Here is a 27,180-nt window from a genome sequence, read left to right on the forward strand (position 1 = left end):
TTAGGAAACTAGGGGTACCCCTTGCCATGGACAAAACAACTGGCCCCTCTCATAATCCAATTCCTCGGGATCACCCTCAATTCCATCAATTTCTCCGCTTCCCTGCCTCGCGACAAAATTGACAAGATCCAGATGTATATCTCTATCTATTCTTCCGCCAAATTTCGCACAAAGAGGGAACTTCTCTCTCCGCTCGGCCACCTCAATTACGCCATGCGTATCATTCCTCAAGGATGGTCTACCTTCTCGACCTCGCCTCTTCCGTGCCCTCTCTTTACCACCACGTAAGCCCTTCAGCCAACTGCAAATCCGAGCTCAGGCTTTGGCAGCTTCTCTTGGCCAACTTGAATGGCATCTCTTTCCTACGATGACCTCCTCTCTGACACTGAGGATATCCAGCTTTTCACAGACGCAGCCCCCTCAGTCGGTTTCGGAGGCTATTACAAAGGCCAATGGTTTGCGGCCCCTTGGCCTCCTGATTTCTCTCCAATCCCTCTCGCCAACCAGTCATCGGCCTTGTTAGAAATATTTCCAATTGTCGTTGCTGCTTCTCTTTGGGGCCACAATTGGAAACAAAAACCGTCCTCATCCATTCGGCCATCCATGCAGTAGTTCATATAATCAACAAAGGAAGGTCTTCATCCCAATCCATCATGAAATTCCTCTGCCGCCTTAAATGGATTTCTGTCACACATCAATTCATCCGCGTAGCTGCTCACATTCCAGGCCACCTTAACGAGATAGCTGACTCTCTCTCTCGCTTTCAATTCAGGAACTTGGCACCAGATGCAAGACTGAACCCGTGCACAGTACCTCCCTATTCGGAACTCGCGTTCCTCTGAATCATCCTTTCCATCGCTATCTCCAGCTGGCCCAGCAAACTATCCTCTTAGGGATCGCCCCTCGAACTCTCAATTCTTACTGCACTGCCTGGAAGGGCTTCCAATCCTTCCACCTCTCCGCGAACAAGATTCCGTTCTTTCGACATTCTCACCGTATCATCCTTCGTTTGCTATCGTAGAAACTCACTCAAGGTACGAGCATCCACCGCCAAAGTATACCTGTGCGGCATCCACTCCTTTTCGGCACGATCTGTCCATCCCTTATCCACCCTCAAATTACTCTCCTTAAAGGCTTTCAGTGGCTTGAAAAAACCACTTCCGAACCTACGCGCACCACTTACCTCAGACATCCTTGAATCCTGCATCTACGTTGTCAGGTCAGGTTACCACTCGCCCTGGATCGACCGCCCTCTTGAATCTTTATTCTCGTTAGCCTTCTTTATCTTCCTAAGGTGCTCCGAAATTACCGCTAATTCCACATCCTTCGATCCTTCTTCTCAATCCTGCTTATCCAACATCTCCATCTTATCTTCCGAGACGCTGACCTTCTATCTCAAGAAAAGCAAAACCAACCAACTCGGATCCGCCACTCTCATCTATTATTTCAAACTCTGTTCCTACATAAGCCCTTTCGAGCCTCTATCCCATTACGCACATCTTCGCACCTCCGCCGGAGCGTCGCCTACTGTCCCTCTGTTCGCAAACGAGACGGGCCGTATCATGATACCCTCCTAAACAATTCTCCGGATCAGGGGCCGCATCCTCCGCCGCTCGCTAAGGCATACCCGAGTATCTCATCAAGCAACTCGGCCGTCGATCCTCTGAGGCTTACCATGCATACATTAAAACTAACCCCGGTATCCTCAAGCAGGCACTTTCTCTCCTCAGTTGAATTGGGCCCAATAATCTTTTGTTTTTGTTTTTCTGCACTGGTGACTGGGGGTCCCGCTTGGTTCTTTTGGGGGGTCCTATCCTCCCCGTCCGACGGCCGGGAGGTTGGCCCTCAGCCAAGCGGGTTACGCCAAATCTCCACATCACAATAAACGATTCTAATTTCTCCCAAGCTTTCGGCTGCTGTCATTCCTCGTGAAAATACAGTACATTATCTTCACAAAAATAAAATAAATGTCACAGAACATTTGGGTGATCTTAAATAATGCTACAGTACAGGTCTAAGCCTGGGTAACTAACATTAAAAATTGTTCCAATGCTCTATTTTGCTTACAATCTGGACATCCAAGACTTATGCATCCTTGCTTGCATGACTTACAATAACATACTGAGGTAAAAAGAACAACAAAGAAACTTGCCTTCTAAAGCAGCTTTGTAGGCTCTAATATAGGCTCCTACACTTCCATTCAGATTTGTGAACTGCATTTTGTCATGCAAGAACCTTTTCAAGAAACTCATCTGAAATACCACTTTTAAAAGGAGGCCTTCATCATAATTCATTGTATACAAGGTCACTGAAGCCTGCGATCAGCCAGCCTTATAAAGACATCCATTAGTATGGGTTCACATAAGATCCCTTTCAACTTCAACTAACAAAAGAAAAACACCATGGTGACCACACAGAGGGATGCCAATTTATGGAAACAAACTATGACCAACATATATTTTAAGAACAACAATGACTGTTAGCAATAACTTTTTTAACTACAGTATTTTTTTAAAAAAATCCAGTAACTGCAAAGGTAATAATCCTTTATTTTACTTATTGGAAAATAAACAGACCTGAAATTTAAAATCACACACATGCAAGAATTAGATACAAAGGCATTTATGGTATATTTATATAAGTATATACAGTATGTATCATGTAGGCCTCCGGTACTCTGACTTCCTAATGATGAAAATTACACATCTGCTGAATTTATTCCATCTAAATGGCAGACACAGATTGAATGAGGCCTGTGTTACAGCTTACTAAATGCCACTTAATCATCTATTGTAACCTAGAATGGAATGTTCGCTGTAGAAATATGAACAGCTCTTAAAACTCATATGAGAGCACATACAGTAATTCAATGTTATAACTCAGTATAATTTGAGAATAAGAAAAAAGAAGCCTATATTCATCTGATCTCAAATTTCAGCATGCATTTATTTCTAATTTCATATCCAGCATTCTCATTTTTATGACTCAACCATGTAAGCTGTGCTTCCACTAATTTAACTCCATTTAAGTAATTCTATGATAATTAGCTTTTACTACATTCTATATTCTAGCATATACTTTTATGACCTGGAAAGTCATAAAGTTTAACACACAGTCCTGCATTATGTTCTCATTTTAGCAGACACATTCCACTTCAGCCCTGGTCCTGGAATGCACAGAGCTTTCGGGTTTTTATTCCAGATGTGTTTTAGTTACTTAATTAGTCAAAACCCCCATGATGTTTTCCCACTGATTAAAGACATAAAGCTTAGAAAGACTGGAACTCTTCAGGACGAAGCTGGAGACCATGATTATAAAATACATTAAATAATGTATTAAATCTGTTCTACAGGACATATGGAACATTGCAAAATATATGCATCAATTGGCATCAATATTTACAGTAAAACCCTATGTTGTCTTACATGTCTTAATGTACAGGATCATTTGTACATTGCCAATGAAACTTTAAATCTAGTTTCTTAAATCCTTGTGTTCTCGGTTTTTCTGTATTTCCTTTGCACTTCTTGCTTGCTTATCTACTGAATAAATAACTGACTTTATTTGATTTTTTTTGACAAAGTAGTAATCTACGACTACTGACATTTCAAAATGTCAAGGGCAACAGTTGTTTGAGAGCTGCTCTAAAACACCCTCCTCTCACCATTCTAAAAATATATAGACTAGAAGACAAGGACATTTTCTCAGATTGTAGAGCTAAAGATGCCAGTCTTATGCATTCCTCTGTGTTGAGACATCCAACAAACAGAAAAGAGTTTTAATTAGGTTATCAGTGGCTGGCCTCCTCACTGATAAATTAAGTTGTATAAGGGGACTCAGTAGTTCATCCTCTTCATGTTTAGGCTAGATGATTTCCAAAGCCCAGCTGCAGAATAGTTTATCTTTAAGACAATAAAGTTCATTCAGCTACTAAAAGATTCATTTAAATAGCAGAAAGGCCTTATTGTTAGGTCAGACTTTTAGATCATGCCAGAAAAGCTGCCACACTTCACTTCAAGTTGAAAATGGTGATGCCTGTATATACTGTATAAGGAGTTGCTTACAGTATATTGTTTAATTCAGAAGGTTAACAAGCATGCAATCAGATCGCTTTCAGTCAGAATGCTGTTTTAAAAAATTAATCTGATGCTTTTAATGTGTGTCAGATTCTAAACAAAAATATATACATTTGTAAAAGGCACAAAATACATATTAGAGACAGAGAAAATAGGACAGTATTTGGTACATTTATCAAAATGCTGGTCAGAAATCATTTTTGAAAGATCACATGCTTCTGGGATTTAAGAATTTGCCATAGCTGACAGAATGCATTATGTTCTCAGAAAACTGTCATTGTTTTGACATTTAAACATGATTGGTTAATTTGAATGATTCTTTCCACATGACTGCAGAGTTGTCCCATGATTGGTTGTTGTGATAGAGAAGAATGGGATAGTGCACTAATTTTATGATGCTAATGGGTTTTTGACCTCAATCTTCTCTAATCATTTTGAAGCACAGACATAGATTACACTGGTATAGATTATTCTTTTTACACAGCATGCAACATAATCACACAGCAGTCAGCGATATTGTTTTAGACTCACAGCAAGCAAATGAAATATACCTCTTCTGCGGTACAAACAAAAAATGCATTTTTTTGTAATAACTAGAACATGAGTGTTTGTGATAAAAAGAAACCAAAAAAGTGGCAAACTCCTAGCAATTGTGAGTGTAATTAAATAATAAAGAAATTATATAAACCTCTCCAATGCAATGACACAAAAGAGCTGCCAGAACAGCTATTGTTAAGCTATTGTTAAGAGACTCAATGGCTAGATGTTTTTGTGGGGGTGGATTAGGCCTGCTGGAGTATACTGTATGTTTTCACTTCTAGTTTTAAACCAGCTACGTGCAAATGAAAAAATGTATGCAGTATACTCGCTTAATTTCTTATCCTTTATTTTGATAAGGGGACACTGAAATTAAAATGAAGGTGAGACTAGAATGATGGCAGTAAAAATTAAAGGTTCTAAGACTAATCGGCTGAGGGTTTCATATCTACAGCGCTCATAAAATAATATAAAATGCAGAACTATACTATAATTTTATAACTGATGACAAAATGAGAATCATCGGGAAGGTGGAGAGACAAAAAGAAGGCAGGGGCTTAAGGTATAGAGTGTACGACAGCTGATCTACAGGGTGAGTGGGCATTGAATAAAAAATGGAAAGCAGAAGAGATAGAGAGAGGGGAAGGAGTTTCCACAGTTGTTCCTGAGGACATCAAAAGAGCAAGAAATAAAGAGCAGATATCATGATGAATTAACCTGGTAGGTTAAGTGGTTTTGTCAGGGAGGCGTTCTTTCCGGACCCTATGCAGATGACACAATCCGGGGTAGAGTGAAGAAACACGGGGAAAAAAGGCATGCAGGAGACGGGAATGAAAACAGGGGGGCGTGTCCATGGAGTGCTGGTGGTCAGGGGAGGTGTGGCCAAGGCAAACAATCCAGAGATGAGTCAAAAGGGAAATCCAAAACGGTGCAAAAGTCCAAAGCCAGGCGATCCATCCAAGACAGACGATTAAAACCAGAAATGGGTCGGGACCGGCAGGGGGAACGGGAACAGGAACAGAAACTAAAACCTTAACGGGGCCAGGTGCACCCAGGTCCCAGGCTTGCTTGGTGCGGGAACCAATGCAGAGCCTGGAATAGCGTCAGCGTCTGGCTTTTAAGGGGGAACTGAAAAGGGGCTGGAACAGGGAGCAGGTGCGGGAGATGAATAACAAACAAGGAAGGGCTGGAGCGCCCTTAAGAGGAGGGGTTTGTGATCGTGTTAGGCTTCTGGGAAAAATGGCCTTGGTTTGAGTGTGTGCAAGTCTGTGTTTGTGTCTATGTGTGCACTGTGAGGCCTTGTGCCCACTGTTTGCTGAGACAAGCTCTGATTCCCCTGCGACCCTGAACTGGATGAAGCAGTATGAAATGGATGCATGTAGTGCAGCTTTAAAAGTCTTATGAAGTAAATCATAGCCTAGCACATTTTAAAATTGATTAAAGTATTAGTGATGGACATTTTATCATTTCAGTCAGCTATTTCGTACTCTGTCAGTAATGATGTATATTTCAAATTACTTCAAGCTGCAACTGGCATTTTGCAGGAATATGATCCAAAGAAATGCTCATTTTTTCTTCTGACATGTTAAATTAATCAAAGGGTTATACTGTATGTATCATAGGATTAACAAATCTTTGATTTTTTTATTCTTTAAGAGCCATACAATTTATTATTTTTATGCAAAAGTTGTAATATCAAATTTTTAAGTCTGATTACACGATATAAGATTAAAAGATTATTGTATCACAGGAAGCAACATCCTTCAAGGATGAAATTCAGTCACCTCCAATGGGAAAATGTCATGTCACCAATCTTTACTAACATATAAAATAAAAGCAGTCTCGTATGGGTTTTGCTCAAGCTGGGTTCTTAATCATAGGCCAATAGATTTCAATTTTGTTTTTAAGGTTGTCAGTTTTTTCTCAATTTTTAAATTTGCTTTTAGCTCTTAAAAGTTGAATGGAATGTGTAACTGGAATCAGTGCTGTGCTAATTATATTTCATTACCCGTCTCATTCATTCATGTTTTAGCTGAAATGTGACCAATTAATTAGAGTAAATGGAAGGAAAAACACTCACTTGCTTTATGACATGGTACAGTATGTTGTCATTCCAAAGATGTTAACCTTGGGAAGCACCTTAATAACTGGCAAGTTGAGACTGCATGAGGTTGTATGCTTAAGTTCTTGGAAGTAATGCACTTTAGCTAGGTTATGTGCAGTAAACACATAACATCGGTTCCACGAGGATTCTGACCAGTTCTTGGTCCCTTTTTGATGGAGATTCCCTAGATAATATCTGCAGCTATACGGGCTTCCTCCTCTACATTTTCCAGGTTCTGTGACCTCAATATAATATAGTCTTTTTGACCAGCAATCGGCTCTTGAATGCTAGGGGCTCTCTGGATCTCTCCAGCACTGTGCCCTCTGCTTGACCTACTGTAGCTATTGGAGACCTGTTCACAGTGACTTGAGTACATATATCCCCTTTGCTGACGACTGCTCTTTGCCCTTCAAAGGGAACTCTGGGTTGTTTTCACACCTCTTGTTCTCAGAAAAGAAATGCAACCATTACTCTTCCTCAGTCACTGTCTCATCAGCTGGCTCCTGGTTCTAGCTACAAACTGGTACACGATAAATCACATCAGCCTGGTTTCTAGATAAAGAATGAAAGACCAGGGTGATGTTGTGAGGTTCTCAACTGTTTTGGCATAAAAGCTCATCAAAAAGCAGAGATGTTGCACTTCTTGTCTGGGAACTAGGATTATGAAAACATTGTGCTTTCCAACAATACTGTTATGTAACTCGGCTTATACATATGAATAAAAGTATTAATTCCTTTTGTTCTTAATGAATAATAAAAAGCTCCTCTTTTTCTGACATTTATAGGATAAGTGGCTACATGACAAACAGTGAATTTCTGTCACTTCTTTGTGACAGAAATTTTGATGAATTCTTAGGACTATAGAAGAAATGCAGAATAGAAGTAGCTGTAATCAAAATGAGGAAGGTGGTTCCAGTCTATCGGTTATTTGTTCACTTTTTAAGGCACTTTTGACCTTGATGCTAAAAAGCAATCCTGAAGGGGTAAGCACAGCTAGTTGAAAATAAAATAACAAAGATTACAACAATAAGTGTTGTTTAGCTAAAGGGATATTTTTTAAAGTTTGATTCTGGCAAAATACAATATTGAGCCTATTGGGACTCACTGCCATCAGAATCATGCTTTCAGTCCTTGAGTAAAGTATTTACCAGTGAAATGTAGGCAAACAATGCAAATGAGTAACACTCAAGATTAAGACAAAAATACCATTGATTTTCACAGGGAGCTTCCTGAGCTACAGCTATATGATTTAATCTGTCTACGACTTATTGCTTTCATCTTTAGCCGTGACCATATTGGGTCTGCTTTCTCATGCTTACAAGAGATTACTGGGTGTTTACTGCTCAGTTTGAAATGACTAATATTTGTTGAATCTGGAAATCAACCTAACATTTGTGCAGCAATGCCATCCAACATTGTGAAGTTGCTACTACATAGTGTCCCATATGAAAGAAGCACATTTATCTCATGATTTGAAATGTACAGTATAGTGTATTTGTATTGTGTTTTACTCTCAAAAAGTTCACCATACAACTCTCTCTCCATTTAAGAGAATTCAGCTCGTTCATCTTGATCACAGTACAAGTGAAAACAAAGCTGACCTAGACTATAAACTGAGCAATAAGAGAAATTATTATTTCACATTACATCAAAGAGACATTTTCACTTCACTTCTCTATTTTCACAATGGAATCTACAGTAAATACCATCTGCTGTATTGTTTTGCCCCTAATTAGAATACACTGATCCATAATTGGATAAATAAACTTGGACGAGTGCTACAGTGGAATCTTTGCTGAGCAATTAGGCAACACAAGTGGCAAATCTTGTACGCCGCCAGGAAGAGCCTCTCCTTAAGCCTATGCAAATGCTTTGAGTGTTCAAAAGTGTCTGATCATTATAGTGTATGCTTCCAAGAAAACTCAACACACAACAGACAGCTTAGTGTGGATTTTTCAGGACCTCAGTTCACAACAGCTCTTGTGTGATTCAGCAGCACTCTCCACCGCAGTGCTGTACTTTTAACATCTGTTGCCCAGAGGTTCTATAGACTTTAGGGTTGCAGTGCATGAGAACATACTTGGAAAGCACCAGAACTAACTTGTAATTCAAATTGTGATATAATGCCTGGGTTCTTTTGCAATGTTCTTCAACTCTGACCCAGCAGTACCCCCCACTTCACTAGAAAGGGATAGAACAACAGCCCAGCAAGTGGGACAGGGAAAACAGGCCTCCTTTGTTCACACTTTCCCTTTCAACATTCTACTGAGGTACATGATTCTAAAGCTTAGCCAGTTCTCAAGAAGTGACAATATACCAAAGTAACTTGTTTACAGCAAGCATGGATTTTGACTAGCAAGTAGCACTAGATGTTTGTTTTTTAATTTTGTTTTTAATTTTTGTGTTTGTGCGCAAAACAAAAGTACAGAAGAAATCAGGCCCCCTATAACCACACTTCATATGAGGTCTCTATTAATTCATATTTTGGCAGATTAACCTATCAGTAGCTAAGTGGAGAACATAAAACAATGTCACTTTTCATTATCTTTACTAAGCATTTCAAAGGAGGCACTGGCACTTAATTCTTGCAGCAAGCTGAATTTTCAAATGGAGGAGCAGTCGACTGCCTTTGTCCATCCAACTGGTGTAATAAAACTGACACAGTTAACACTTGGAAACTATTGTCCCTTGAGCAAATGAAAGTGATCAATGTTGACCAATCTTATTTGGCCAACTGTCAGTCCTGCCAAACCTCTTCCAAAACACATTATATTTAAATTCCACCACCAAACATGGCATACCAGTATGCTTTCAAGAGCAAACTAAAAAAGTTAAATTATTTTAAACATAGCTCAATTTAGACTACTTTAATACAATGAACTTTGAATGAAATTGAAGGGTTCTGGAGACATGAATACTACTACTGAAATCATGTTCCTAGCACAAAGGTTTATAGCACAAATTTAGTTTCAAAATCTTACTTAAAAATGTTAATGTCCCAAAAGCAGAAAATAGTTTCTGAATCCTGGCATATAAAAATAATTCCATCTTCAACAAAACAGGGTATTTTAAAGAATTTGTAAGAATGGCTAATGTTTGAAAACAGAATAGTGTCACTTCCCATCTGGCTGAAGTTCCACTCAGCTGTAAAAAAGTAATTGCACTTGCCTGCTAGCCAAGAATATCACTAGTCAGGCTTCATCAACACGAGTGCACTAATGACTGCTTCGGAGTACTCGTAATGGGCAACTGTATATACACTGTCTACCAAGAGTGAATAAAATTCTGGAATTAAGAGAACAACAAGGTCTGTAGGCACAAAACGATACTATGTGGAAAGACAGATCATGACACAATCCCCTAATGAGTCATCTGGTCATTTCACAACGAGCAGACTGAAAGTGTGATAAAGACGCTGCACCAACAGAATGGTGCCTGGTGAAGGATCCATGAAAGGGCACAGTAGGGTGGTCATGAAAGGATGTGCCAATCGAATAGCACAGCGCATGCCACCATCACTTTTTTGTCTGTCCAGGAGGATGACTGAATACCCTGGAATTTAAAACTGTGGTTGAGGTTTGTTTCTTTTTCTGTATTCTAAATATTATTCTACTGCCCAGTTCCCCTCACACATCCCATCATTTCACCCTCCTTTCTGTCAGGTATACGGTTACTACCATCAGTGGTACGTCCCTACATTGTTCCTTAGCCAGTCCTTGGGTATATAATGTGGTGAAATAAAATACATAAACAACACTAAACTATCAAGTCCCAGACTTGGTAAATGTATTGTTACGAGTCTAACTGAAAGTAAAACAAATAACCCATAGCAAATAATAAATAAGCGCATTGAAGGAGACAAGTAATATGCCAATATAAAAACTCTGTGACTGCTGCAACATAATTATTGCTACTAATAAACAAAACCCCTCTTGCACACCTTGCTTATTTGGGTGCTAGCTGTTTAAGAATCCATCTATACATTTCTTAAAGAATCCAATTGAAACAGCTTCAAGCACATTACTCAGGAGTGAGTTCTAGATTCCCACCCCCTTCTGTCTAAATAAGTGTCTCCTGCATAATATGTGACTCCTGTGTTGTGTCATGAAAGACTCTAAATGTAATTTTCACTTCTGCTCCTTGTGTAGTTGGTCATCTTGAATAAGTCCCCTGAGTTGAGTTGATCAATGTCCTTCAGGATTTTGAATACATGAATTGTGATTGCTTCTATTCCAGGCTAAAATAATTTAGTTCCTTTAGTCTGTCTGGGTATGAAATGCCCCATAGTCCAAGAAAAAGTCTGTTTTATTTTCTTTTTATTTACTTTTTATCTTCTTCAATGTCTCTCTTATAATATGGTGGCCAAAACTGAACCCAATAGTCCAAGTGAGTTCCAGTCAATGTATTGTATCATTTTCACATGATGTTGCTTCATTTTAATTCTGCAAAGTTAACAATACATGTACATATTGTATTATTGCTCCCACATACTCTCTAGTAGTGATTAGTCTATGTAAACTAGATCGTTCTGAATTACTGAGAATATTTCAGTCCAATACCACACTTCTGATCTTTGACATTAGTGACATCTGTCATCTTGTAATATCTTGCACATATCTGCATTAAACATCATCTCCAACCTCTGCTTACAGAGAAATAGAACCAAATGAGCTTGATGACCTCACAAAAACAAATTTTTTCACCGGTTTCTAGAGCCTGACCAAATACTTCCACACCACAGTTTTCATACAGTGTGATCAAGCCAATTCAATTCACAGGAAAAGTTCTGAAATTCTGCAAAAGAATGCTGCAAGAACTCAGTGACTGCCATCTAAATAAATCCGCTACAAACACATGATATAACAAACAGCTCTACCTGATACTTTAGAATAGCAGTATTGCACAAACCATCCTAGCCTAATGTTAAAAACCAAGGATTAAAATGAGGATTAAAACAAATTTTTTGTGACATTTTTAAAAGACATTTTATTGTTGTAAAAAAAGTGTAATATTACCTTAAAAGTGTGACAATTAAAGAAGTATTTAAAATACACACTTATAATACAATTTAATTATAAATTTAATTTTACTGTTTCCCATCCATATATATCATTTATAATTAATTATAAATGGAATTTATCTTTAAATCAAAAACTATTTTAGACAGTCCTGTTAAACAGTATAAGAAATTAATATGTATATTTAAGTCTTAGTAGCAAATTATGAGTTAAAAATACAGTATATGGAAATAGCACAACATAGTAAAAGATACTGGGCACCACAAGAAGTTTATGCAACACACAGAAAATAATACTTTTGCCCTTGCTTATTTAATTACAGGAATATATTGCAAGGCAATTCCCTGACACAGAGAACATATGATAATGTGATTAAGGTAGAAACACAATAAAGAAAGAAATTATCTAAAAAAGGCATGGTGCTGTAAATACCAAAATGTGGTAACTATTTATTTTAACCTCTGCTGGCATGTACTGTAATAATAATGTTCAATTATTGTATCGGTCAATGACAATGTAATCTGCCATCTGATTAGATCAGTCATCCCCTAAAATCTCCCTGACACAATGCCATCCAGAATGTAAATATGACTCTGAAAAATAACTTGAAGTGAACTTCAGCGAAGATCATCTAAAGTAGTATTAAGTGGATGAACAAAAAGTACAAATAAAAAATTTAAATACAAATATCCTAAATCACAACAAATCAGATTATCATCATAGTAGGAATTCAATTTCAGAAACTTTATCTGTACCAGAACTGGAGTTAAGACTTTCTCATATGGAAAGTATAAAAAGGTCTTTAAGTCATAGAAAGGTTCTAGTGACATTTCCAGGAGCTCACCATGCTTCCTTCAGGGTCTGATCACACAAATCAAAAGTTATAACAAAGGGCTTAAACCTGCTACAGCAGGGTTAGTATGTTGATGTTTAAAATCAAACTGTTTTCTCAGGGTGGCATCACAGTAAGTAGCAAATAGAAAGCCATACAGTATATGTTAGATTAACAAGGCACTTTTATGGATTTGCAAAGAAGTAGTTAAAAAACATCACAATGAAAAAGCGATGCATGATGAACAATAAATCATATTTATTGAGAGTATTGTGAGTATTTACTTTTCAGATTGAATTATCATAACCATCATGCTGCCATAAACACAATATTCAGAAATAATTAACCAATTAGTAGATTATATTTCAATATACTGTTGTTGTTTTTCTTTGGCTTAAATTGCGAAATATTATGTTTTTCCATCAATAAATTATTGCATATGACTGCCTTCATAGATGTTCTGTGGGAACTGGCTACATTTTCTAAAAAACAAATATTTATCTTCAGAAAAGAACCATGTGTGCAAGTCAAATGTCAGTACAATTCTGGAATGTATTACTTATGAAAAAAACTTAAGGGCTTATAATGACACATCACTTACATCTTCTAGACATTGTGGGGAAGCAAATAATCAGGCAAACAAAATGATATTTATATACTTAGGGCTGGGCGATATGGCCAAAAACATTAGCACGATAAAAATTTTCATATCAGTCCATATCGATAATTATCACGATAAATGTCAAATCATTATTTCTTTCAAGTTTAAAGGCAGATTTTTTCTCCTGAGTGAAAGTTGAAGAAACCAGACAGTTAACTGGTAAATTAAACAACTTTTTATTTTAAGAACACAACAAACACTTGCCAAACAGCAGAAACATTAAACAAATCTGTTAGCTGCCCGGTCTGCACCACGCATGCGCACTCGCGCAGTATTTTGTGCGCATGCGCATATCATGCGCAAAGCATAAACATATATATCGAACATTTGTTAAAATTATATCGAGGACAATTATATCGCGATAATTATCGTTATCGAATTATCGCCCAGCTCTATATATACTGTAGTTAAACGCATATAGTTTAAATCAAGTCAAAATCAAATCATTGTATATTGCACAAGTAAGGCTTCATTTAGAATAATGTGTGTCATTTGGTCAACACGTTATAGAAAAATATTGCTGCACTGGAATCCAAGCAGAAAAGAGCGACCAGGTTGCATGTCCTGATAATCTGAAGAAAATTAATCTTTTCTGTCTTTCACAGTGGAAACTATGTGGAAGTGCATTTAAAACTGAGAACAGAAGCAGCTTCTTTATCCAAAGCAATGTGGGTGTATGCAACCATTTACCCAGCCATGTTGTTAAAGTCGATATCCTAGTTTCTTTCAATAAATTATTTGTCCCTGGGTCAATAAGATACTAACTATGTTCATCTGTAACCTTGTCATGTTGTTATAAAATGCTTCTGGTTAAGTACTTTTGTAAAAATCGGTTATTCTACATCATTTACTTGCATTGACGCTGTATCTGATATTGTGAACATTTGTTAGTTGATTTTCTAATAACAGCGCACAATAATTTAAAATAAAATGGCATAGATATTATTTAGAATATAATCTTACTATGCAACTACAGTAGTAACAATCCTCTTTAATTAAATCTCTCTGCTATTTTCTATTTCCATTTCAACTTTAATACTCAGTGTTTCCAGCAGTATTCTAAAATGAACTGCTCAATTTAGTCACTTTTCCTGCAATTACCAATTGGTCTGTGGAGACAAGAGCACAATGAAGTTCAGAATGTTTTTATGGACGTAAACACAATCTCAATCTCACACATTCATATCTACAGTAAATGGCACGTAGACTTTTGCACTGAAGTACAACTCAGTAGAAAGTGAAAAAAAAAACACATTGACAAAATGGCTTGAATGCTTTACAGCCTACATGGCCAAATAAGTGAAATTCATTTCAAAGTAGCACAGTGCACAGCCTCCTACTATAACATAAGACTTCCTTCAGGTCATTGGTACCATGAGCAATTCACATTTCCCAGAACAATGCCACTGGTCTTTTGTCATTATGTCTATGCTATAGAAATATAATTATGTTCAGCTTTCTTTTCTTCAGGTTAAACGATATAATGACTAGACAAATGGGTCATTCCATATTTTTTGCCGCATTCCCACAACTGTCAAGAATATTTTTCATTGTACCATTTACATTAAGTAGAGAAACTGCAGCCAGAGGAGGTCTGAGGCTTTGGAGGGCTCTGCAGGCTCTCAATAGAAAACATATAAAAGGTTCATTGATATGATGAACTGTCATATATTGCAAGCAGAAATGAAAGTCTGGACAAAAGTCATAAATGCCACAAATGAGAATTTTATCATGTCAACCTAAAGCTCGTCTGTTATTTTAAAAAGATTTTAGACATTTCTGTCTCAACACTTCTATTCAACCTGCATCCCCATTCAATTTCAAGCAGAGAAGAAACATATCAGAGATATTCTTAGCAGGACAATGCAATAAAGTGTCTCTTCTCTACAAATAAAAAATCTTTACAGACCTAAAGCAACACAGGAAGTACAAAATTAGTAATATTAATTATTAAATTCTTAAATGCTAAGATGAAATATCAAAATGATTTTTTTTTTTAGTTCAAGACAAAACACTCTTAACCTCAAATACCTTGTGAATGCAAGAAGATTATTTTTGCATTGACAGACTAAGTTCTGAATTTATATTAACAACACTTGTTGACAAGTGAGGGACCCATAATGATTCCATTCCATACAATGTGTACTGTATATCTGCTGGTATGTCACTGTGAATGTTTTCATGCAGAGAAAAATCAGGGCCATGAATAAAACTATGACTGAAGTGGGAAATTCACTCCCATCCAAACAAAACTGATCAAAAACAAACCACAGAACATTTATTTGTATTCACCAATAACTAGTCAAGAATCTAGTCTGAATAAATTTTCTGCTTGCCACAAACTGTGCTTCTTTGTTAGAACAAGTGCACCAGGCTATTATTATTGGAAAGCTAAAATCTTTCATAAATGTTCCAGATTAGGTCAACAGTCATTCAAAAGTGCTTGTTTTGTTTCTGTAAAATGTTAATTTGTTTAAAAAAACAATCTTTCTTAATCTTAAACTGCATGATACTTGAAAACAAAGCACGAGCAATGTGGTGAAAATTAACACAATCTCTTGAAATTCTCTCTATAGAGGACAACCATGATGAACCATCTAGACTAGGCTCTTTATAATGATAATATATATATATAAATTGTTACAAAATGCAATCAGGTAATCCAAACGTTGAAAACGTGTCTATAATCATCTTTTGCAACATCCATAAGGTGTGCCTTGCACAGCCATTGACAGGAACTAGCAACAAAACACACAAATGCCAGAACATTACAGTCCAGAATGTAAAAAATTAACTGTCACTTAATCTCCAAACGTCAGCTGTTACCACACACCATAATCCTACTAAATTTTAAACACCCAATTTCTTTGGATAAAATGTCTCGGCGGGTTACAATATAAAGGTTGCGTTAATACATGAGAAACTACTGGTAACCGCATTGTAGCCCAGCCTCAAGGTAAAATCAGTGTGCCGGTTTAAAGCACATTTGAATTATTTAGAAACTATGGCAAAATAAACACATAAAATCAGCAAAGCCTTATTATGTATTATTTATTTTATCATGGAAACATGATAGTCTTTTCAAAACCATTCTTCACGGCATTTGTTGCAATCATTAAAATATGAAATGTCTGGTTTGTAATAATGAACCTACTGGAAAAGAGATTTAGTAAAACACGCGGACAATATGTAGTTTATATATTATATTTAAATTTCAGCCATATTTTATGCATTTTAACTGAAATAATCAATTCGGGTTAGAACTGCAAAAACATCATACCTCTATCGTTCATGGCTACTGATCATTTTTATAAGTACTGGGTGATCATTTCTATCACTTTTTCACTTACATTCATATCAGCTAGAAAACGATAATTCCTTTCAGGCCTATACATTTTATACCGGCATGTATAGGCATATTTCCGCAACATTATTGGTTGCTATGGAAAAATGTTCAACTGGAAACCACCATCCTCCGCTTTATCTTGACATCTACTGCATCAAATGCGCATTTTATGTTGCCGAACAGGAGCTATCACAGTTGCAATGACAATTCCTACAAACTATAAAATATAATCCATAATGCATTTATAAATTCCCCGAAAAAAAAAGACTCACAATGCAAAGCGATGGACAATTCGTATCTTCCTGGTACACAGACGGTGGATGCTGTCGTTTGTTTTCCTCTGCCGGAGAGAGACCCTTGGAGAGTAGCGCTCTGTTTCACTCACTCTGCCTCTGGTCCTCTCCCACCAGCTCCCTGTCCAAATTGACTAGCAGCATTTTCTTGCGCAAACTCGGTACAACTGTCACTGCAGCGACACCGGCGGTTGCTGAGAATGAGTCGTCTCAACAGATGTGTCAAAATAGTACCGTGTTACTATTCCTAAACAACAATGTTTCAAATGGCGTAAACTCCAGTCTTCCCTATAAACTGTACTATAATATTCAAATATTCCTTGCTGCAATCGTAATTCGTACCGTATCCTTGCAGAAACTTTGAAAGGCACATTTCACGTGATTTCTAATATGCTCACATTTTGGTATGGCCACAAGTATTGCACCATTACAAAAAAAAAGAAAATGAATAATGAAAAATGTTCAATAACCTAACATTCTCAAACAATTAGTATTAATCAATTTTATAATCAATTTCCTGGGCGAAACATAGCTACTTAAAAAAATACGTTTCTAACTGAACAAAAAGGGCGCCCACTACATCCAGTATAAATCTGCATACAAACCAATCTGCATACAATACCTTGCGAAAATATTCATACCCTTGCGCAGTTTTCACATGTTGTTGCTTTAAAGCTTGCAGTCATACTATAAAGTAGCAAATAATATGTTATACACAACCAACACCATATATCCAAAACAAAAATAAATAAGGAAATTGATCATTCATATGAATGAAAAAAAAAATAGAAAAGTGATAGCATTAGCATTCAAACTCTTTGCTGTGGTCAACCTAAATTAATGTACTTTCATAAAACTACCTTATCAAACTACACTACACTACAAACTGTGGATTGTTCTAACAGCCTTTGGCCTTGAAGTTTCATTATTCAATATGATCTGTATCCTATTCATCAATCTATTCACTTACCTGTATGTGCAGATATGGTCAGTGATGTCCCTCAAAGTATACTGGGCATACAGTTGATGCCTGAAGAAGGCCTTAAAATATCACCATCATTGTATGGAGTTTATTTAACTAAAGTTCGGGAGGGATGACAACAACCACGCTCAATCATTCCCAGCTGTCAGTGATTAGCAATCACTCCCTTCGTCCTTCCTCCACCGAACACTAGAAATACCAAATGTGATATCTCTCTCCCTCGCGTGCGACTTTTTGCATCTCACCTCCATCCCAACTCCACCTCTGCAGCTAGCCCTTGGTTAACTTGCAGGGGGGTCCTCGCCTCCTCGTCCTACGGCCAGGAGGTCGGCCCTCAGCCAAGCGGGTTAAGCCAAATATTCACTCTACAATAGTTCGTTACGCTTCGATCTTGGTGCGTTGTCATTCCTTGTGAATTGTTGTTAGTCATCTACATTTTAAACACATTTCTAACTTTGGTAGACTCTCTGGATATATAAAACTATATCCTTATTCATAAGGATCTGACTGCTTTGACCACCTCTCTTCTACTAACTCCACATTCCTGATCACCCACAGGTATTGCAGGTATTAAGATATTAAGATTTCCCCCCATTTTCAACAGAGTTGTAAAGATAATAAGATCAATGACCAGAATAGAATTATAGCAGTTTTGACAAGATTATCTTCTTTACAGGTTATACTAAATGGCAGAAGCTCAATTATAAAGATGAATGGACTTTGTCACATTAATTTAATATTTTCCATGATCCCTATTTCACTCCCAACAAAAAACCTAAAACAACATCATTCTACTATAACTAGTTATATTCAGAGCACATACATATCCATACATATACCAAAGGAATGTACAGTACAGTATGTATCGATTGCAAGGTGAAGGGTGTAATGTTTTGGTAATGTCCTGTAATAAAGGTATTTCTTGTTGTATGTATTTAAAAAGGTTTTGGATATACAGTGACTGTGTCACTAAAGCTGCACTCTCGGGCTACTGTTATTTTCAGGAACACCTTTTGTTGGTGGATCTAACTGTAGCCGCAAGGTTAAAGGGAGAATCAAATACCTTTAGATTGTACTTTAATGAATTCACAGAAATTATTCTTAAAGAGTGAAGTATGATTAGATCAAATGTTGCTATTGTGACAACCATGACAGTATGCTCAATTCCTTTTTACTTATAAAAATAAGTTTTTAGTTGTGATTTCTCCTGTATGGAGTTTGTTCGTGTATTTTTTTTTCTTTCATGAAAAATGTTAATAAAATGGTTCCCTTTTAAATGAAATGCTAATTCAATAAAATTGTTCCTGACCAACAGCTGCAAGACAGATGGATAGCCTTGAGTTCCTGTACATCTGGATGTGCATGACTTCACGTTTTAATGGTTTTGTTTCATCTCATGCTCTGATGCATTTTGCTATTTGCTTTGAGAAATGCATTGTGCTGAGGATCATGGAGGACAGGACTATATAATGGCTTAGGGATATCACATGACATAAAGTAATATTTTCCCATTTCAAAATCTGGAGTCATCCATGTGCTGCCCATCCAGAGGCCATCAACAAAGCAGCTCCACTGACCCATTAGGTGAGTGACGGTGCTGTAAATTCCTTCATTATCTAGTGACAATCTGTTACATCTCTTTTGTTTTAGCATTCTTATTACTCTAATATGTGATGGTTTAGAAAGAGGGCCTTTGCAGTTTGTAAATGTGGAGAAGCTAAAGTATTTCCCCAATGATGGCACATTGGTCATGGCCTTTCCTTAATTTTAAGGCATGCTGCTACTTTAATCAAGACTGCAGGGGAAAGGTAAATGAAATTATACTGTGACAAAACCAGTTTCGGTATGGTTATCTTGATTTATTTCGATTATATGGTTTAAACCTTATGAAAGCTAAAGGACATGGTACAGAGATTACAGATTTTTTTTTATTTTAATGGTAGAAAACTTTTCACAGTAAACACAAAAATAAACATACATTATGAAGAATAGCCATAAGGTAATAGTTCAAACATTCACATGTTATTAATGAAGACAACATTCATTAATCTGCTATTAATCTGGTATCCTCTTCCTATACTGCACATGCAACACCAGATGGGGATTAACGTCAAATTGGAGCACTGGCCCATCTGATTCAAACATTGTCCAGTCTAATGGACACCTGCACAGTGACTCTAGTTACAACAGTGCAGCATGTCTGAGGACAATATAAGAGGTTTACACATCTATACGTTATAGTGTTGTTGTGTCTGCTGGTGGTGTTTCCTGGCACCTTTAGAAATACTGTAATTCCTGCAGCAAATAATCCCTAGAGTGAATCCTGAGGAAGGACAATTAATTATGCTAAACCAGTAAAAATATTCATCTTGAATTAAAAGTTAAATATATTTAACCTCTCCCAGTATTCCTTTTCCTAACCTGGAGCCAAGCATATCCTTACTGAATGCTCTCTGTGTGGTATCTAAACCTTAACATAACCCATCTAATTTTCCGCTGTCCAGATACAGCCATGTGGGTGGTGAGAACCCAAGCACAAGAGACTGGAGAGTGAAAATTGAAAGGTGATAATGAAATAATTGATAATTGGCTGGTGGGACTTAATCAGCCCAGGCAAGTCAGTAATGGGGAGGATCCCAGTAAAAACCTGGCTATCTGCATCCCTTGCAAAAAAGGCTGCTAAACACAGCCCGTTGGTCAGAAAAAGGGAGGCTTGGATATGGAAAGAAACCGAATAGCAAGACCCCTGAAAAGGGAACTGAACAGGCTTAGAAGGGCAGCCCTCAGGAGTGCTGGGGGTGCATGTTGACAAATATGAGGGTCGACACAGTGACCAGTGAGAAGAATAAGTATGAAAAGGAATGTGGTCTTACATCTGAGACTGTTGCATCAGGCGATGCGGAGAGCAGGCAAGGATCTGAGGCTGCTTTGCGAGGCAATGCTGGAGCTGAAACTGCTACACCGTGCAACGCTGAGAGCTGAGGCTGTTTTGCAGCTTGAAGCGCTGTCTTGAAGCTGAAATTACTGCCAAAAGCAGTCCGCTGGTCAGAAACAGGGAGCATCAGGTACGGGAGAAACCTGACGGCAAGCTTCCAGAGAAGGGTGTCTGCAGATCTGAAGCACTGGCTTGAGGATGCAGAGACTGCTGAGCAAGGAGAAGTGCTGGCTTGAAATCGCATAGACTTCCAGACACTGTCTGCCGGTTGGAAACAGGGAGCCTAACTCAGGGGTGAAACCGAATAGCGAGCCTCCTTCGAAGGGAACCAGATAGAGCTGAAGAGTAGGCTTGAGGCAGAAAACTGCTGCACAACTGTTAGGCTGCAGAGCAGCTATTTGCAAAGGAATGGACCCTATGCAGATAAGTCTAATCTCAAAGTCTAAACCAATACTGAGCACTGTAGGAACAGAGAGCAGGGTTTAAATAGGCTGGAGAAGGGAGGCAGGGTGATGTTAGAGTACTAGCATTGGCTAAGGATGTCTGATTGGTCTACACCCCCCTAAGAGGATGAGGTATGAGCCAGTGGTTTAGGAGCCCTCTAGTGGTGGGAAGCTGGAACTGTAACAACAACTTGTGGGTCGGAAAAGAAAGGGAGCCTCAGGTGAAAATGAATAGTGAGTCTCCTGAAAAAGGGGACCAAACAGGTTACAGGGCAAGTTTGAGGCTGCAACGTCTGTGCAGAGTGAAGTGCTGGCTTGCTTTTAGAGAAATGTGGAGAGTGAGAGCAGTAGTGCCAGTGAAAATCCAGGGTGAAGTAAAAAATGATGAAGAGCCGTCAAAGCAGCACCTCGGCTTTAAATAGAAAATATTACGGGAATATTAAGTAGGAAATTGCTAATCAACACAGATCACAGAAAGTTGATCCAGTCAGAGCAGCAAATCCTGGAAAACAATGAGCCTTTGTGAGAATGTGACAGTTTCCCAGGGCAACCGCTAGCTTAAGGACACCGTCATGACATCTGCAATGAAAAGACAGCTTTTATGTTTCTATCAGGAGTAGAAGTCTCTTCTACCAGAGATTCATGTTATCAGGCTCTCACAAATGGATGTTACTTCGTGTGATCTCTCTGATCTTTCTGTCTGTTACCTCTATTGTGGTTCTGTCTTATATTGGAAGATTCAAAAATCAATATATTTCTTACAGACCTTTGCACAGTTGTAAGTTTAATCAACTAAATAAGTCAATTATAATTAAACTGAATATCTATTCACTCAAAACCAGATTTACTATAGCCCTAAACTGATTCTATGTCAAGAAAAAAAACTTAAAATGTTTAACTCATTATGTGTCGTTCTGTGAATTAACACCTAATAGTAGGCCCATTCCGTGACAGGGTGAGGAGCTCGGCAATCCGGGAGAGCCGCTGCTCCTCCAAATCAAGAGGATCCGGTTGAGGTATTATGGGCATCTCATTCGGATGCCCCTGGTCAGCTTCCGCTGGAGCTGTTCCGGGCACGTCCCACTGGGCGGAGACCCTCTGGATTATATCTCTCTGCTGGCTTGGGACCACCTGTGGATCCCCCAGGAGGAGCTGGAATCTGTTGCTGGGGACAGGGAAGTCTGGGCTGATCTACTCGGCCTGCTGCAACCGATCCTCACCAGGAAAAGCAGAGTGGAGATGAATGGATGGATGGATGGAATGGATGGATAGTAGGCCCATATGTAAAGTTGATGTAGGATCCATACTTAAATGAATGATGGGTTTCCTACTGTTGTAACTCTATTTGATGTTTTTGCTACATGAAAAGCCCTGTAGCTTTTGTAGCTGTTTGTCTGGTCTTGAATTTTATCTAAGCACTTTTTACATTTTATTTGTTCAAAAAAAAATTATTTGCTACTTCTACAGTGTTTGCCTGTATTCCAAATTTGATATCTCCTGCAAATTTAACTGAATACTACTGTAACTATACAGTACCATAATTTAGATCCATTATATAAATTAAGAAGAGCAGTGGTCCTAGCACAGATCCCTACAGTACTCACTCTAGTCTGAGCATTCATCTGAAAGAAAATGTAAATTTCTCATTTTTAACGAAGCTGGCACGGAAAGGTAAAAAACTGTTTATATTAAGTGGGCAATTACTTTTCTTTTGTCATATAAACGTACAGTATATTGCATTTTAGGATGACTTCTGGGTAGCAACTTGCATGCACGTTTTTAGCCACGTTCCCTGAAAGGTAATTAGAACCAATAATGATGGATATGTGAATCAGATGTTGTGATGGAATGAAAGATTATCTGTTTAAACCAGAAAAGGGCATTTTTTTAGGATCCTGTTATCTCTGCCATGTACGCATATTCAGTATAGGTACCTTAACTGTCATTTTTAAGCTTATAAAAGGTTAAAAATTGCTAATACAAAAATTGTTGCCAGATGAAAAAATCTTAAAATTGCCACAATGAGGATTCTTTTAAAGAACACAAGAAAGGGTGGAATGAGAATATCTAAAGCCAAATATGTGACATTGATAGGTTTTTCATTTCTGAATGCTGTTGCACCGAAAGCGTTATTCATATTAAGCTCTCATAGAAGTATTAAATGATGTTGACTGGAGGGTGATGGAGCACCTCTATTCTGCAGTAGATTAGAGCAGTACTGATTGCCTCAAGCAGCAGTGCTGAGATGGAAATGATGATTTTATGAATATTTCTTCTATATTTGAGAAGAGACGCCATGATTAAATTGGGCTTCTAGTTATCTGATCAATTGTTAATGATATTTTCTGGTGTTGAACCATTTCTTTTTTAATTTTCCCAAGTAATGAAAATCTCAAAATAATTGCTTGCTATGCAACTATTTTGAAAGTAGTGCAAAAATAATACCATGCTTATAATATTTTACTCAGAAATGTATTTTCAGAGGGTGGCACAGCAGTGTTCCTGCTTCACAACAAGGGCCCCGGGCTTAGTTCTGGCCTGTGGCATCTTCTGTGTGGTAGTTTTCCTCCTGTTTGCATTAGTTTTCTCCAGTTGTACTTGTTTCTTTCTGCATTTCAGTGAGATGTTGTCTAGGTTAATTGGTGATGCTGAATTATCACCCATGTGTGACCTATATGCTTTTTCCCCTATAATCCCTGTGGTCTCTCATGTTTGGTTGTAATTCACTGTGACCCTGTATTGGACTTAACAGTGATTGAAAATGGATGGATGAACTTTCTAGAAATTATCATGAAAAATCTGAGAACAGAACTTTACTTCATCTGCTTTGAGGCGATCAAACAAATGCAATTCACATAATGAACAGGTTGTAGGCTGTTAATTGTCCTATAATTTACAGCAAAGGAATATGGTAATAATGCATTAAATAAAGTCAGTTTTTTTTTTCTCAAGAGCTTGGCCTCTTGTTTTCCAGAGACAGTAATTTCATTAAACTCACAAATGCAATTATTTGGGACCTATTCCAGTTCACTTTTGTCTAATCACATCTACTGGTCAGCAATTTTCCCTCTAATTTTTAATGGCCTGTGTGCTCAATAATTTCAAATCGTGCAAATCTTTTCCCAGTGGCAAAAACTTGTGTGCATTAAATTGAGTGTATATAAAATTGTAAACCTGAAATTATTTTTAATATAATATAAGTTAATATAAGCATAGAGATCCAAAAGACTGGGACAGCGATTCAATAAGCCCAGTCATAGAGTGTCGAGCGAGCATGAGCAGTGAGGTACGAGACTTCAAGAGCATAGATATCGATTATCGAGTAGCAATAATAATGCACACAGCCAAGTTGGGCCTCTCGCAGCCAGTCTCATGTGGTCAAATTAACATTTTTCAATTGACAACCGTGTTTGTTTTATTATTGTCATATTCTTTTTGGAATTAATTTTTTTGTGCACAGTTCAATTTCCTATGTGTGCTGATTTCATAACCTGTGTGCGCGCACACACACGCACAGCTTAGAGAGAATATTGCAGGTCAGTCTTTTTAACCTTTAAATATATTATATAATACTTCTTCAGTCTTCAGAAAGATGTGTCTGAAAATAGTTTCAGCACTGAATATACTTTTTTTCTCGTTAAGCAGAAAATATCCAATACTGATTCCTAACCAGAACAAAAACAGAATTTCTCATTTAATTGTAACAAAATTGTTTACAAAATATCTACTTATCCTCAGATCAAATCACAAACTTCCTCTGTGAGTTATTCCTACATGAAAACCAAAATAACATAGAAGAAAATATATTGTATTGCAGAAAGCTTGCTGATTGCGCTTGTTAATGGTTGCATACACCAGACTGTGCTAGGAGGCAAGTTTAACCAAATATGTTCAACCTGGGGCTCATTCATTGTATAGCTACACATAGCATGATAATTATATTGATCTTGTCTTGGTGTTTTCTTGGGTTTATTGTTTAATATGTTAATGGTTTAGCTACATAAATAATAATGTTAATGGATGTTAAAAAGGTCTTAAAAGCCACATAGGGGCTACAATTAGATTAAAGCATACAGTATCCCACATTGCTATTTAGACTGTTAATTGAATGCTAAATGTCTGTTTCAGAACACCTGTATGAATGTACACTTCAAATGTGCCAAATAAAAGGCATCCTTTCAGCCTCCTTTTAGTGTAACTCAAATTGCATTGAAACAGATAGATATGGACTCACTCCAGTGTATACTGTATCTAACAGATGGCTACCAAAGTTGGCATCTACAGAAAGAGGTAAAAATTTGAGTTTTAGGTAGCCCAGGTAGGTTGTGAACAAACATAACTGACAGTAATGATTTCTTTTCAATGGGCATACAAAAGAATCTTTAACTTGTAATATAGGGGAATCTATATGAACAAGTAAGCAGACTTGTCTTCAGAGGGTGGTAGAGCACATATTGTACTGTCCCATCAAAGCAGGATCAGGACTCTTAAGGTAGGGTAATGCTCTCAGTAAGAATTCAAGACATGTATTGATATCTAATAATGGCATATTTTTTGCTATGTCTATACTATGTATTGGAGTCTTATTGAAATAGCAAACAGTTTACACTATAAATGTTGTTCTGACTCTTATATAAAATGTAAATTATTTTACCCAATTCTGATTTAACACTGTACTGTATGAAAACTTACTCATGAAATTGATATTGTTTCTAATAAGGGTTATAAAAACAGAGAATATCAGAAAATGACCAAGCAAATCAGTGAATAATTAAAATAAAAAATCATAACCCCAATTTGTAAAGGTTTTGCCAAGAATATACCTGAGTGGTAAGCATAACTGGAAGCACCTGAGTTCTTTGTTCTTTAGCACAACATTTGTGAAAAGAGTAATAAGTCAAGCACACTGGATTTAACAATAACAATACACTCACTAATTTTACACTACTTACGAACTTCTAAACAAGGCGTCTCGAAGACTTACATCCTGACTAACCAGAAACATCCCTGACTGCTACCAAGTATTCAAAGACTTTTAGTGTTTTCAAAACCAAGATGGGCACTGAATACAGTATCAAAGAGCAGCATATTACTGCCTCCTAGTATTTCAGTTAATGGAAATTACTTGTGAGAAAAAATCCTAATTATTGTCATGTGCATATACAGTATATTACAATTTCTCGCCGCCAGTGTAGAAGACTTTTAAAAACTAAAAGGTTAAGACCAAATTACACAATACTTTTTCTTCTCTGCTGTGTGTACCACTCTGGACTTCAAGGTTCAGTAAGGTATGTTTGTAATGAAATACTCATATGAATGTGCCAAGCTTCACCTTGGTTCTCCTCTCTTAGATGTGTAAGTGTTGACGTACAGTACATCTTTAAAAGTGGAGAATATAAACAATGTAGAGTATGCTTAGTTGGTCAGTGTGACAACACTGATTAATCCCCACTGATATCTGATGTGTGGTGAGCGTTCTGGCGCACTATGGCTGCCGTCGGATCATCCAGGTGGATGCTGCACATTGGTGGTGGTGGAGGGGAGTCCCTATTACCTGTAAAGCGCTTTGAGTGGAGTGTCCAGAAAAGCGTATATAAGTATAAGCAATTATTATTATTATTATTATTATTATTATTATCCTTGAAGAGCTAGTACAGCCTGTTTCTAGCATGATGTTATCTTTACAAAGGCCTTGATCAGAATGGAATATCAGGATATACTGAGCAAAGGTTTTTTTGAGAATTGCACCTCCCTGTTGTATAGTCTGAATGCAAGTACTTAATCAATTACTGTTAGCTGTATTCTATTTTATTATGTGTTTAATTATCTCAGCATTCAATTAGTTTTGTTTTTTTATACCAGCTTTATTGTGCACAATATCAGTCATACTAGGCATTGTTTAATAAACATCTTTAAAAGATTATTTTCCCTGTTGTGAGGAATGTTCTGATCT

At 37.4% G+C, this 27,180-nt stretch overlaps 1 protein-coding gene across 5 annotated transcripts in view; it reads right to left on the reverse strand.

Annotated features, from left to right (window-relative positions):
* Positions 1-17,003, reverse strand: part of nrcama (neuronal cell adhesion molecule a) — a 146,651-nt gene extending 129,648 nt beyond the window's left edge. For all 5 annotated transcript variants that reach the window (XM_088922573.1, XM_088922574.1, XM_088922575.1 and 2 more), the window contains exon 1: positions 16,847-17,003. The gene's annotated coding sequence lies outside the window, so the exon portion shown is untranslated. The remainder of the gene's footprint in view (positions 1-16,846) is intronic.
* Between the last annotated feature and the right edge of the window lie 10,177 nt (positions 17,004-27,180).

Source organism: Atractosteus spatula, chromosome 8 (genome assembly GCF_055471065.1).
Source record: "Atractosteus spatula isolate fAtrSpa1 chromosome 8, fAtrSpa1.hap1, whole genome shotgun sequence".
NCBI classification, from domain to species: Eukaryota; Metazoa; Chordata; class Actinopteri; order Semionotiformes; family Lepisosteidae; genus Atractosteus; species Atractosteus spatula.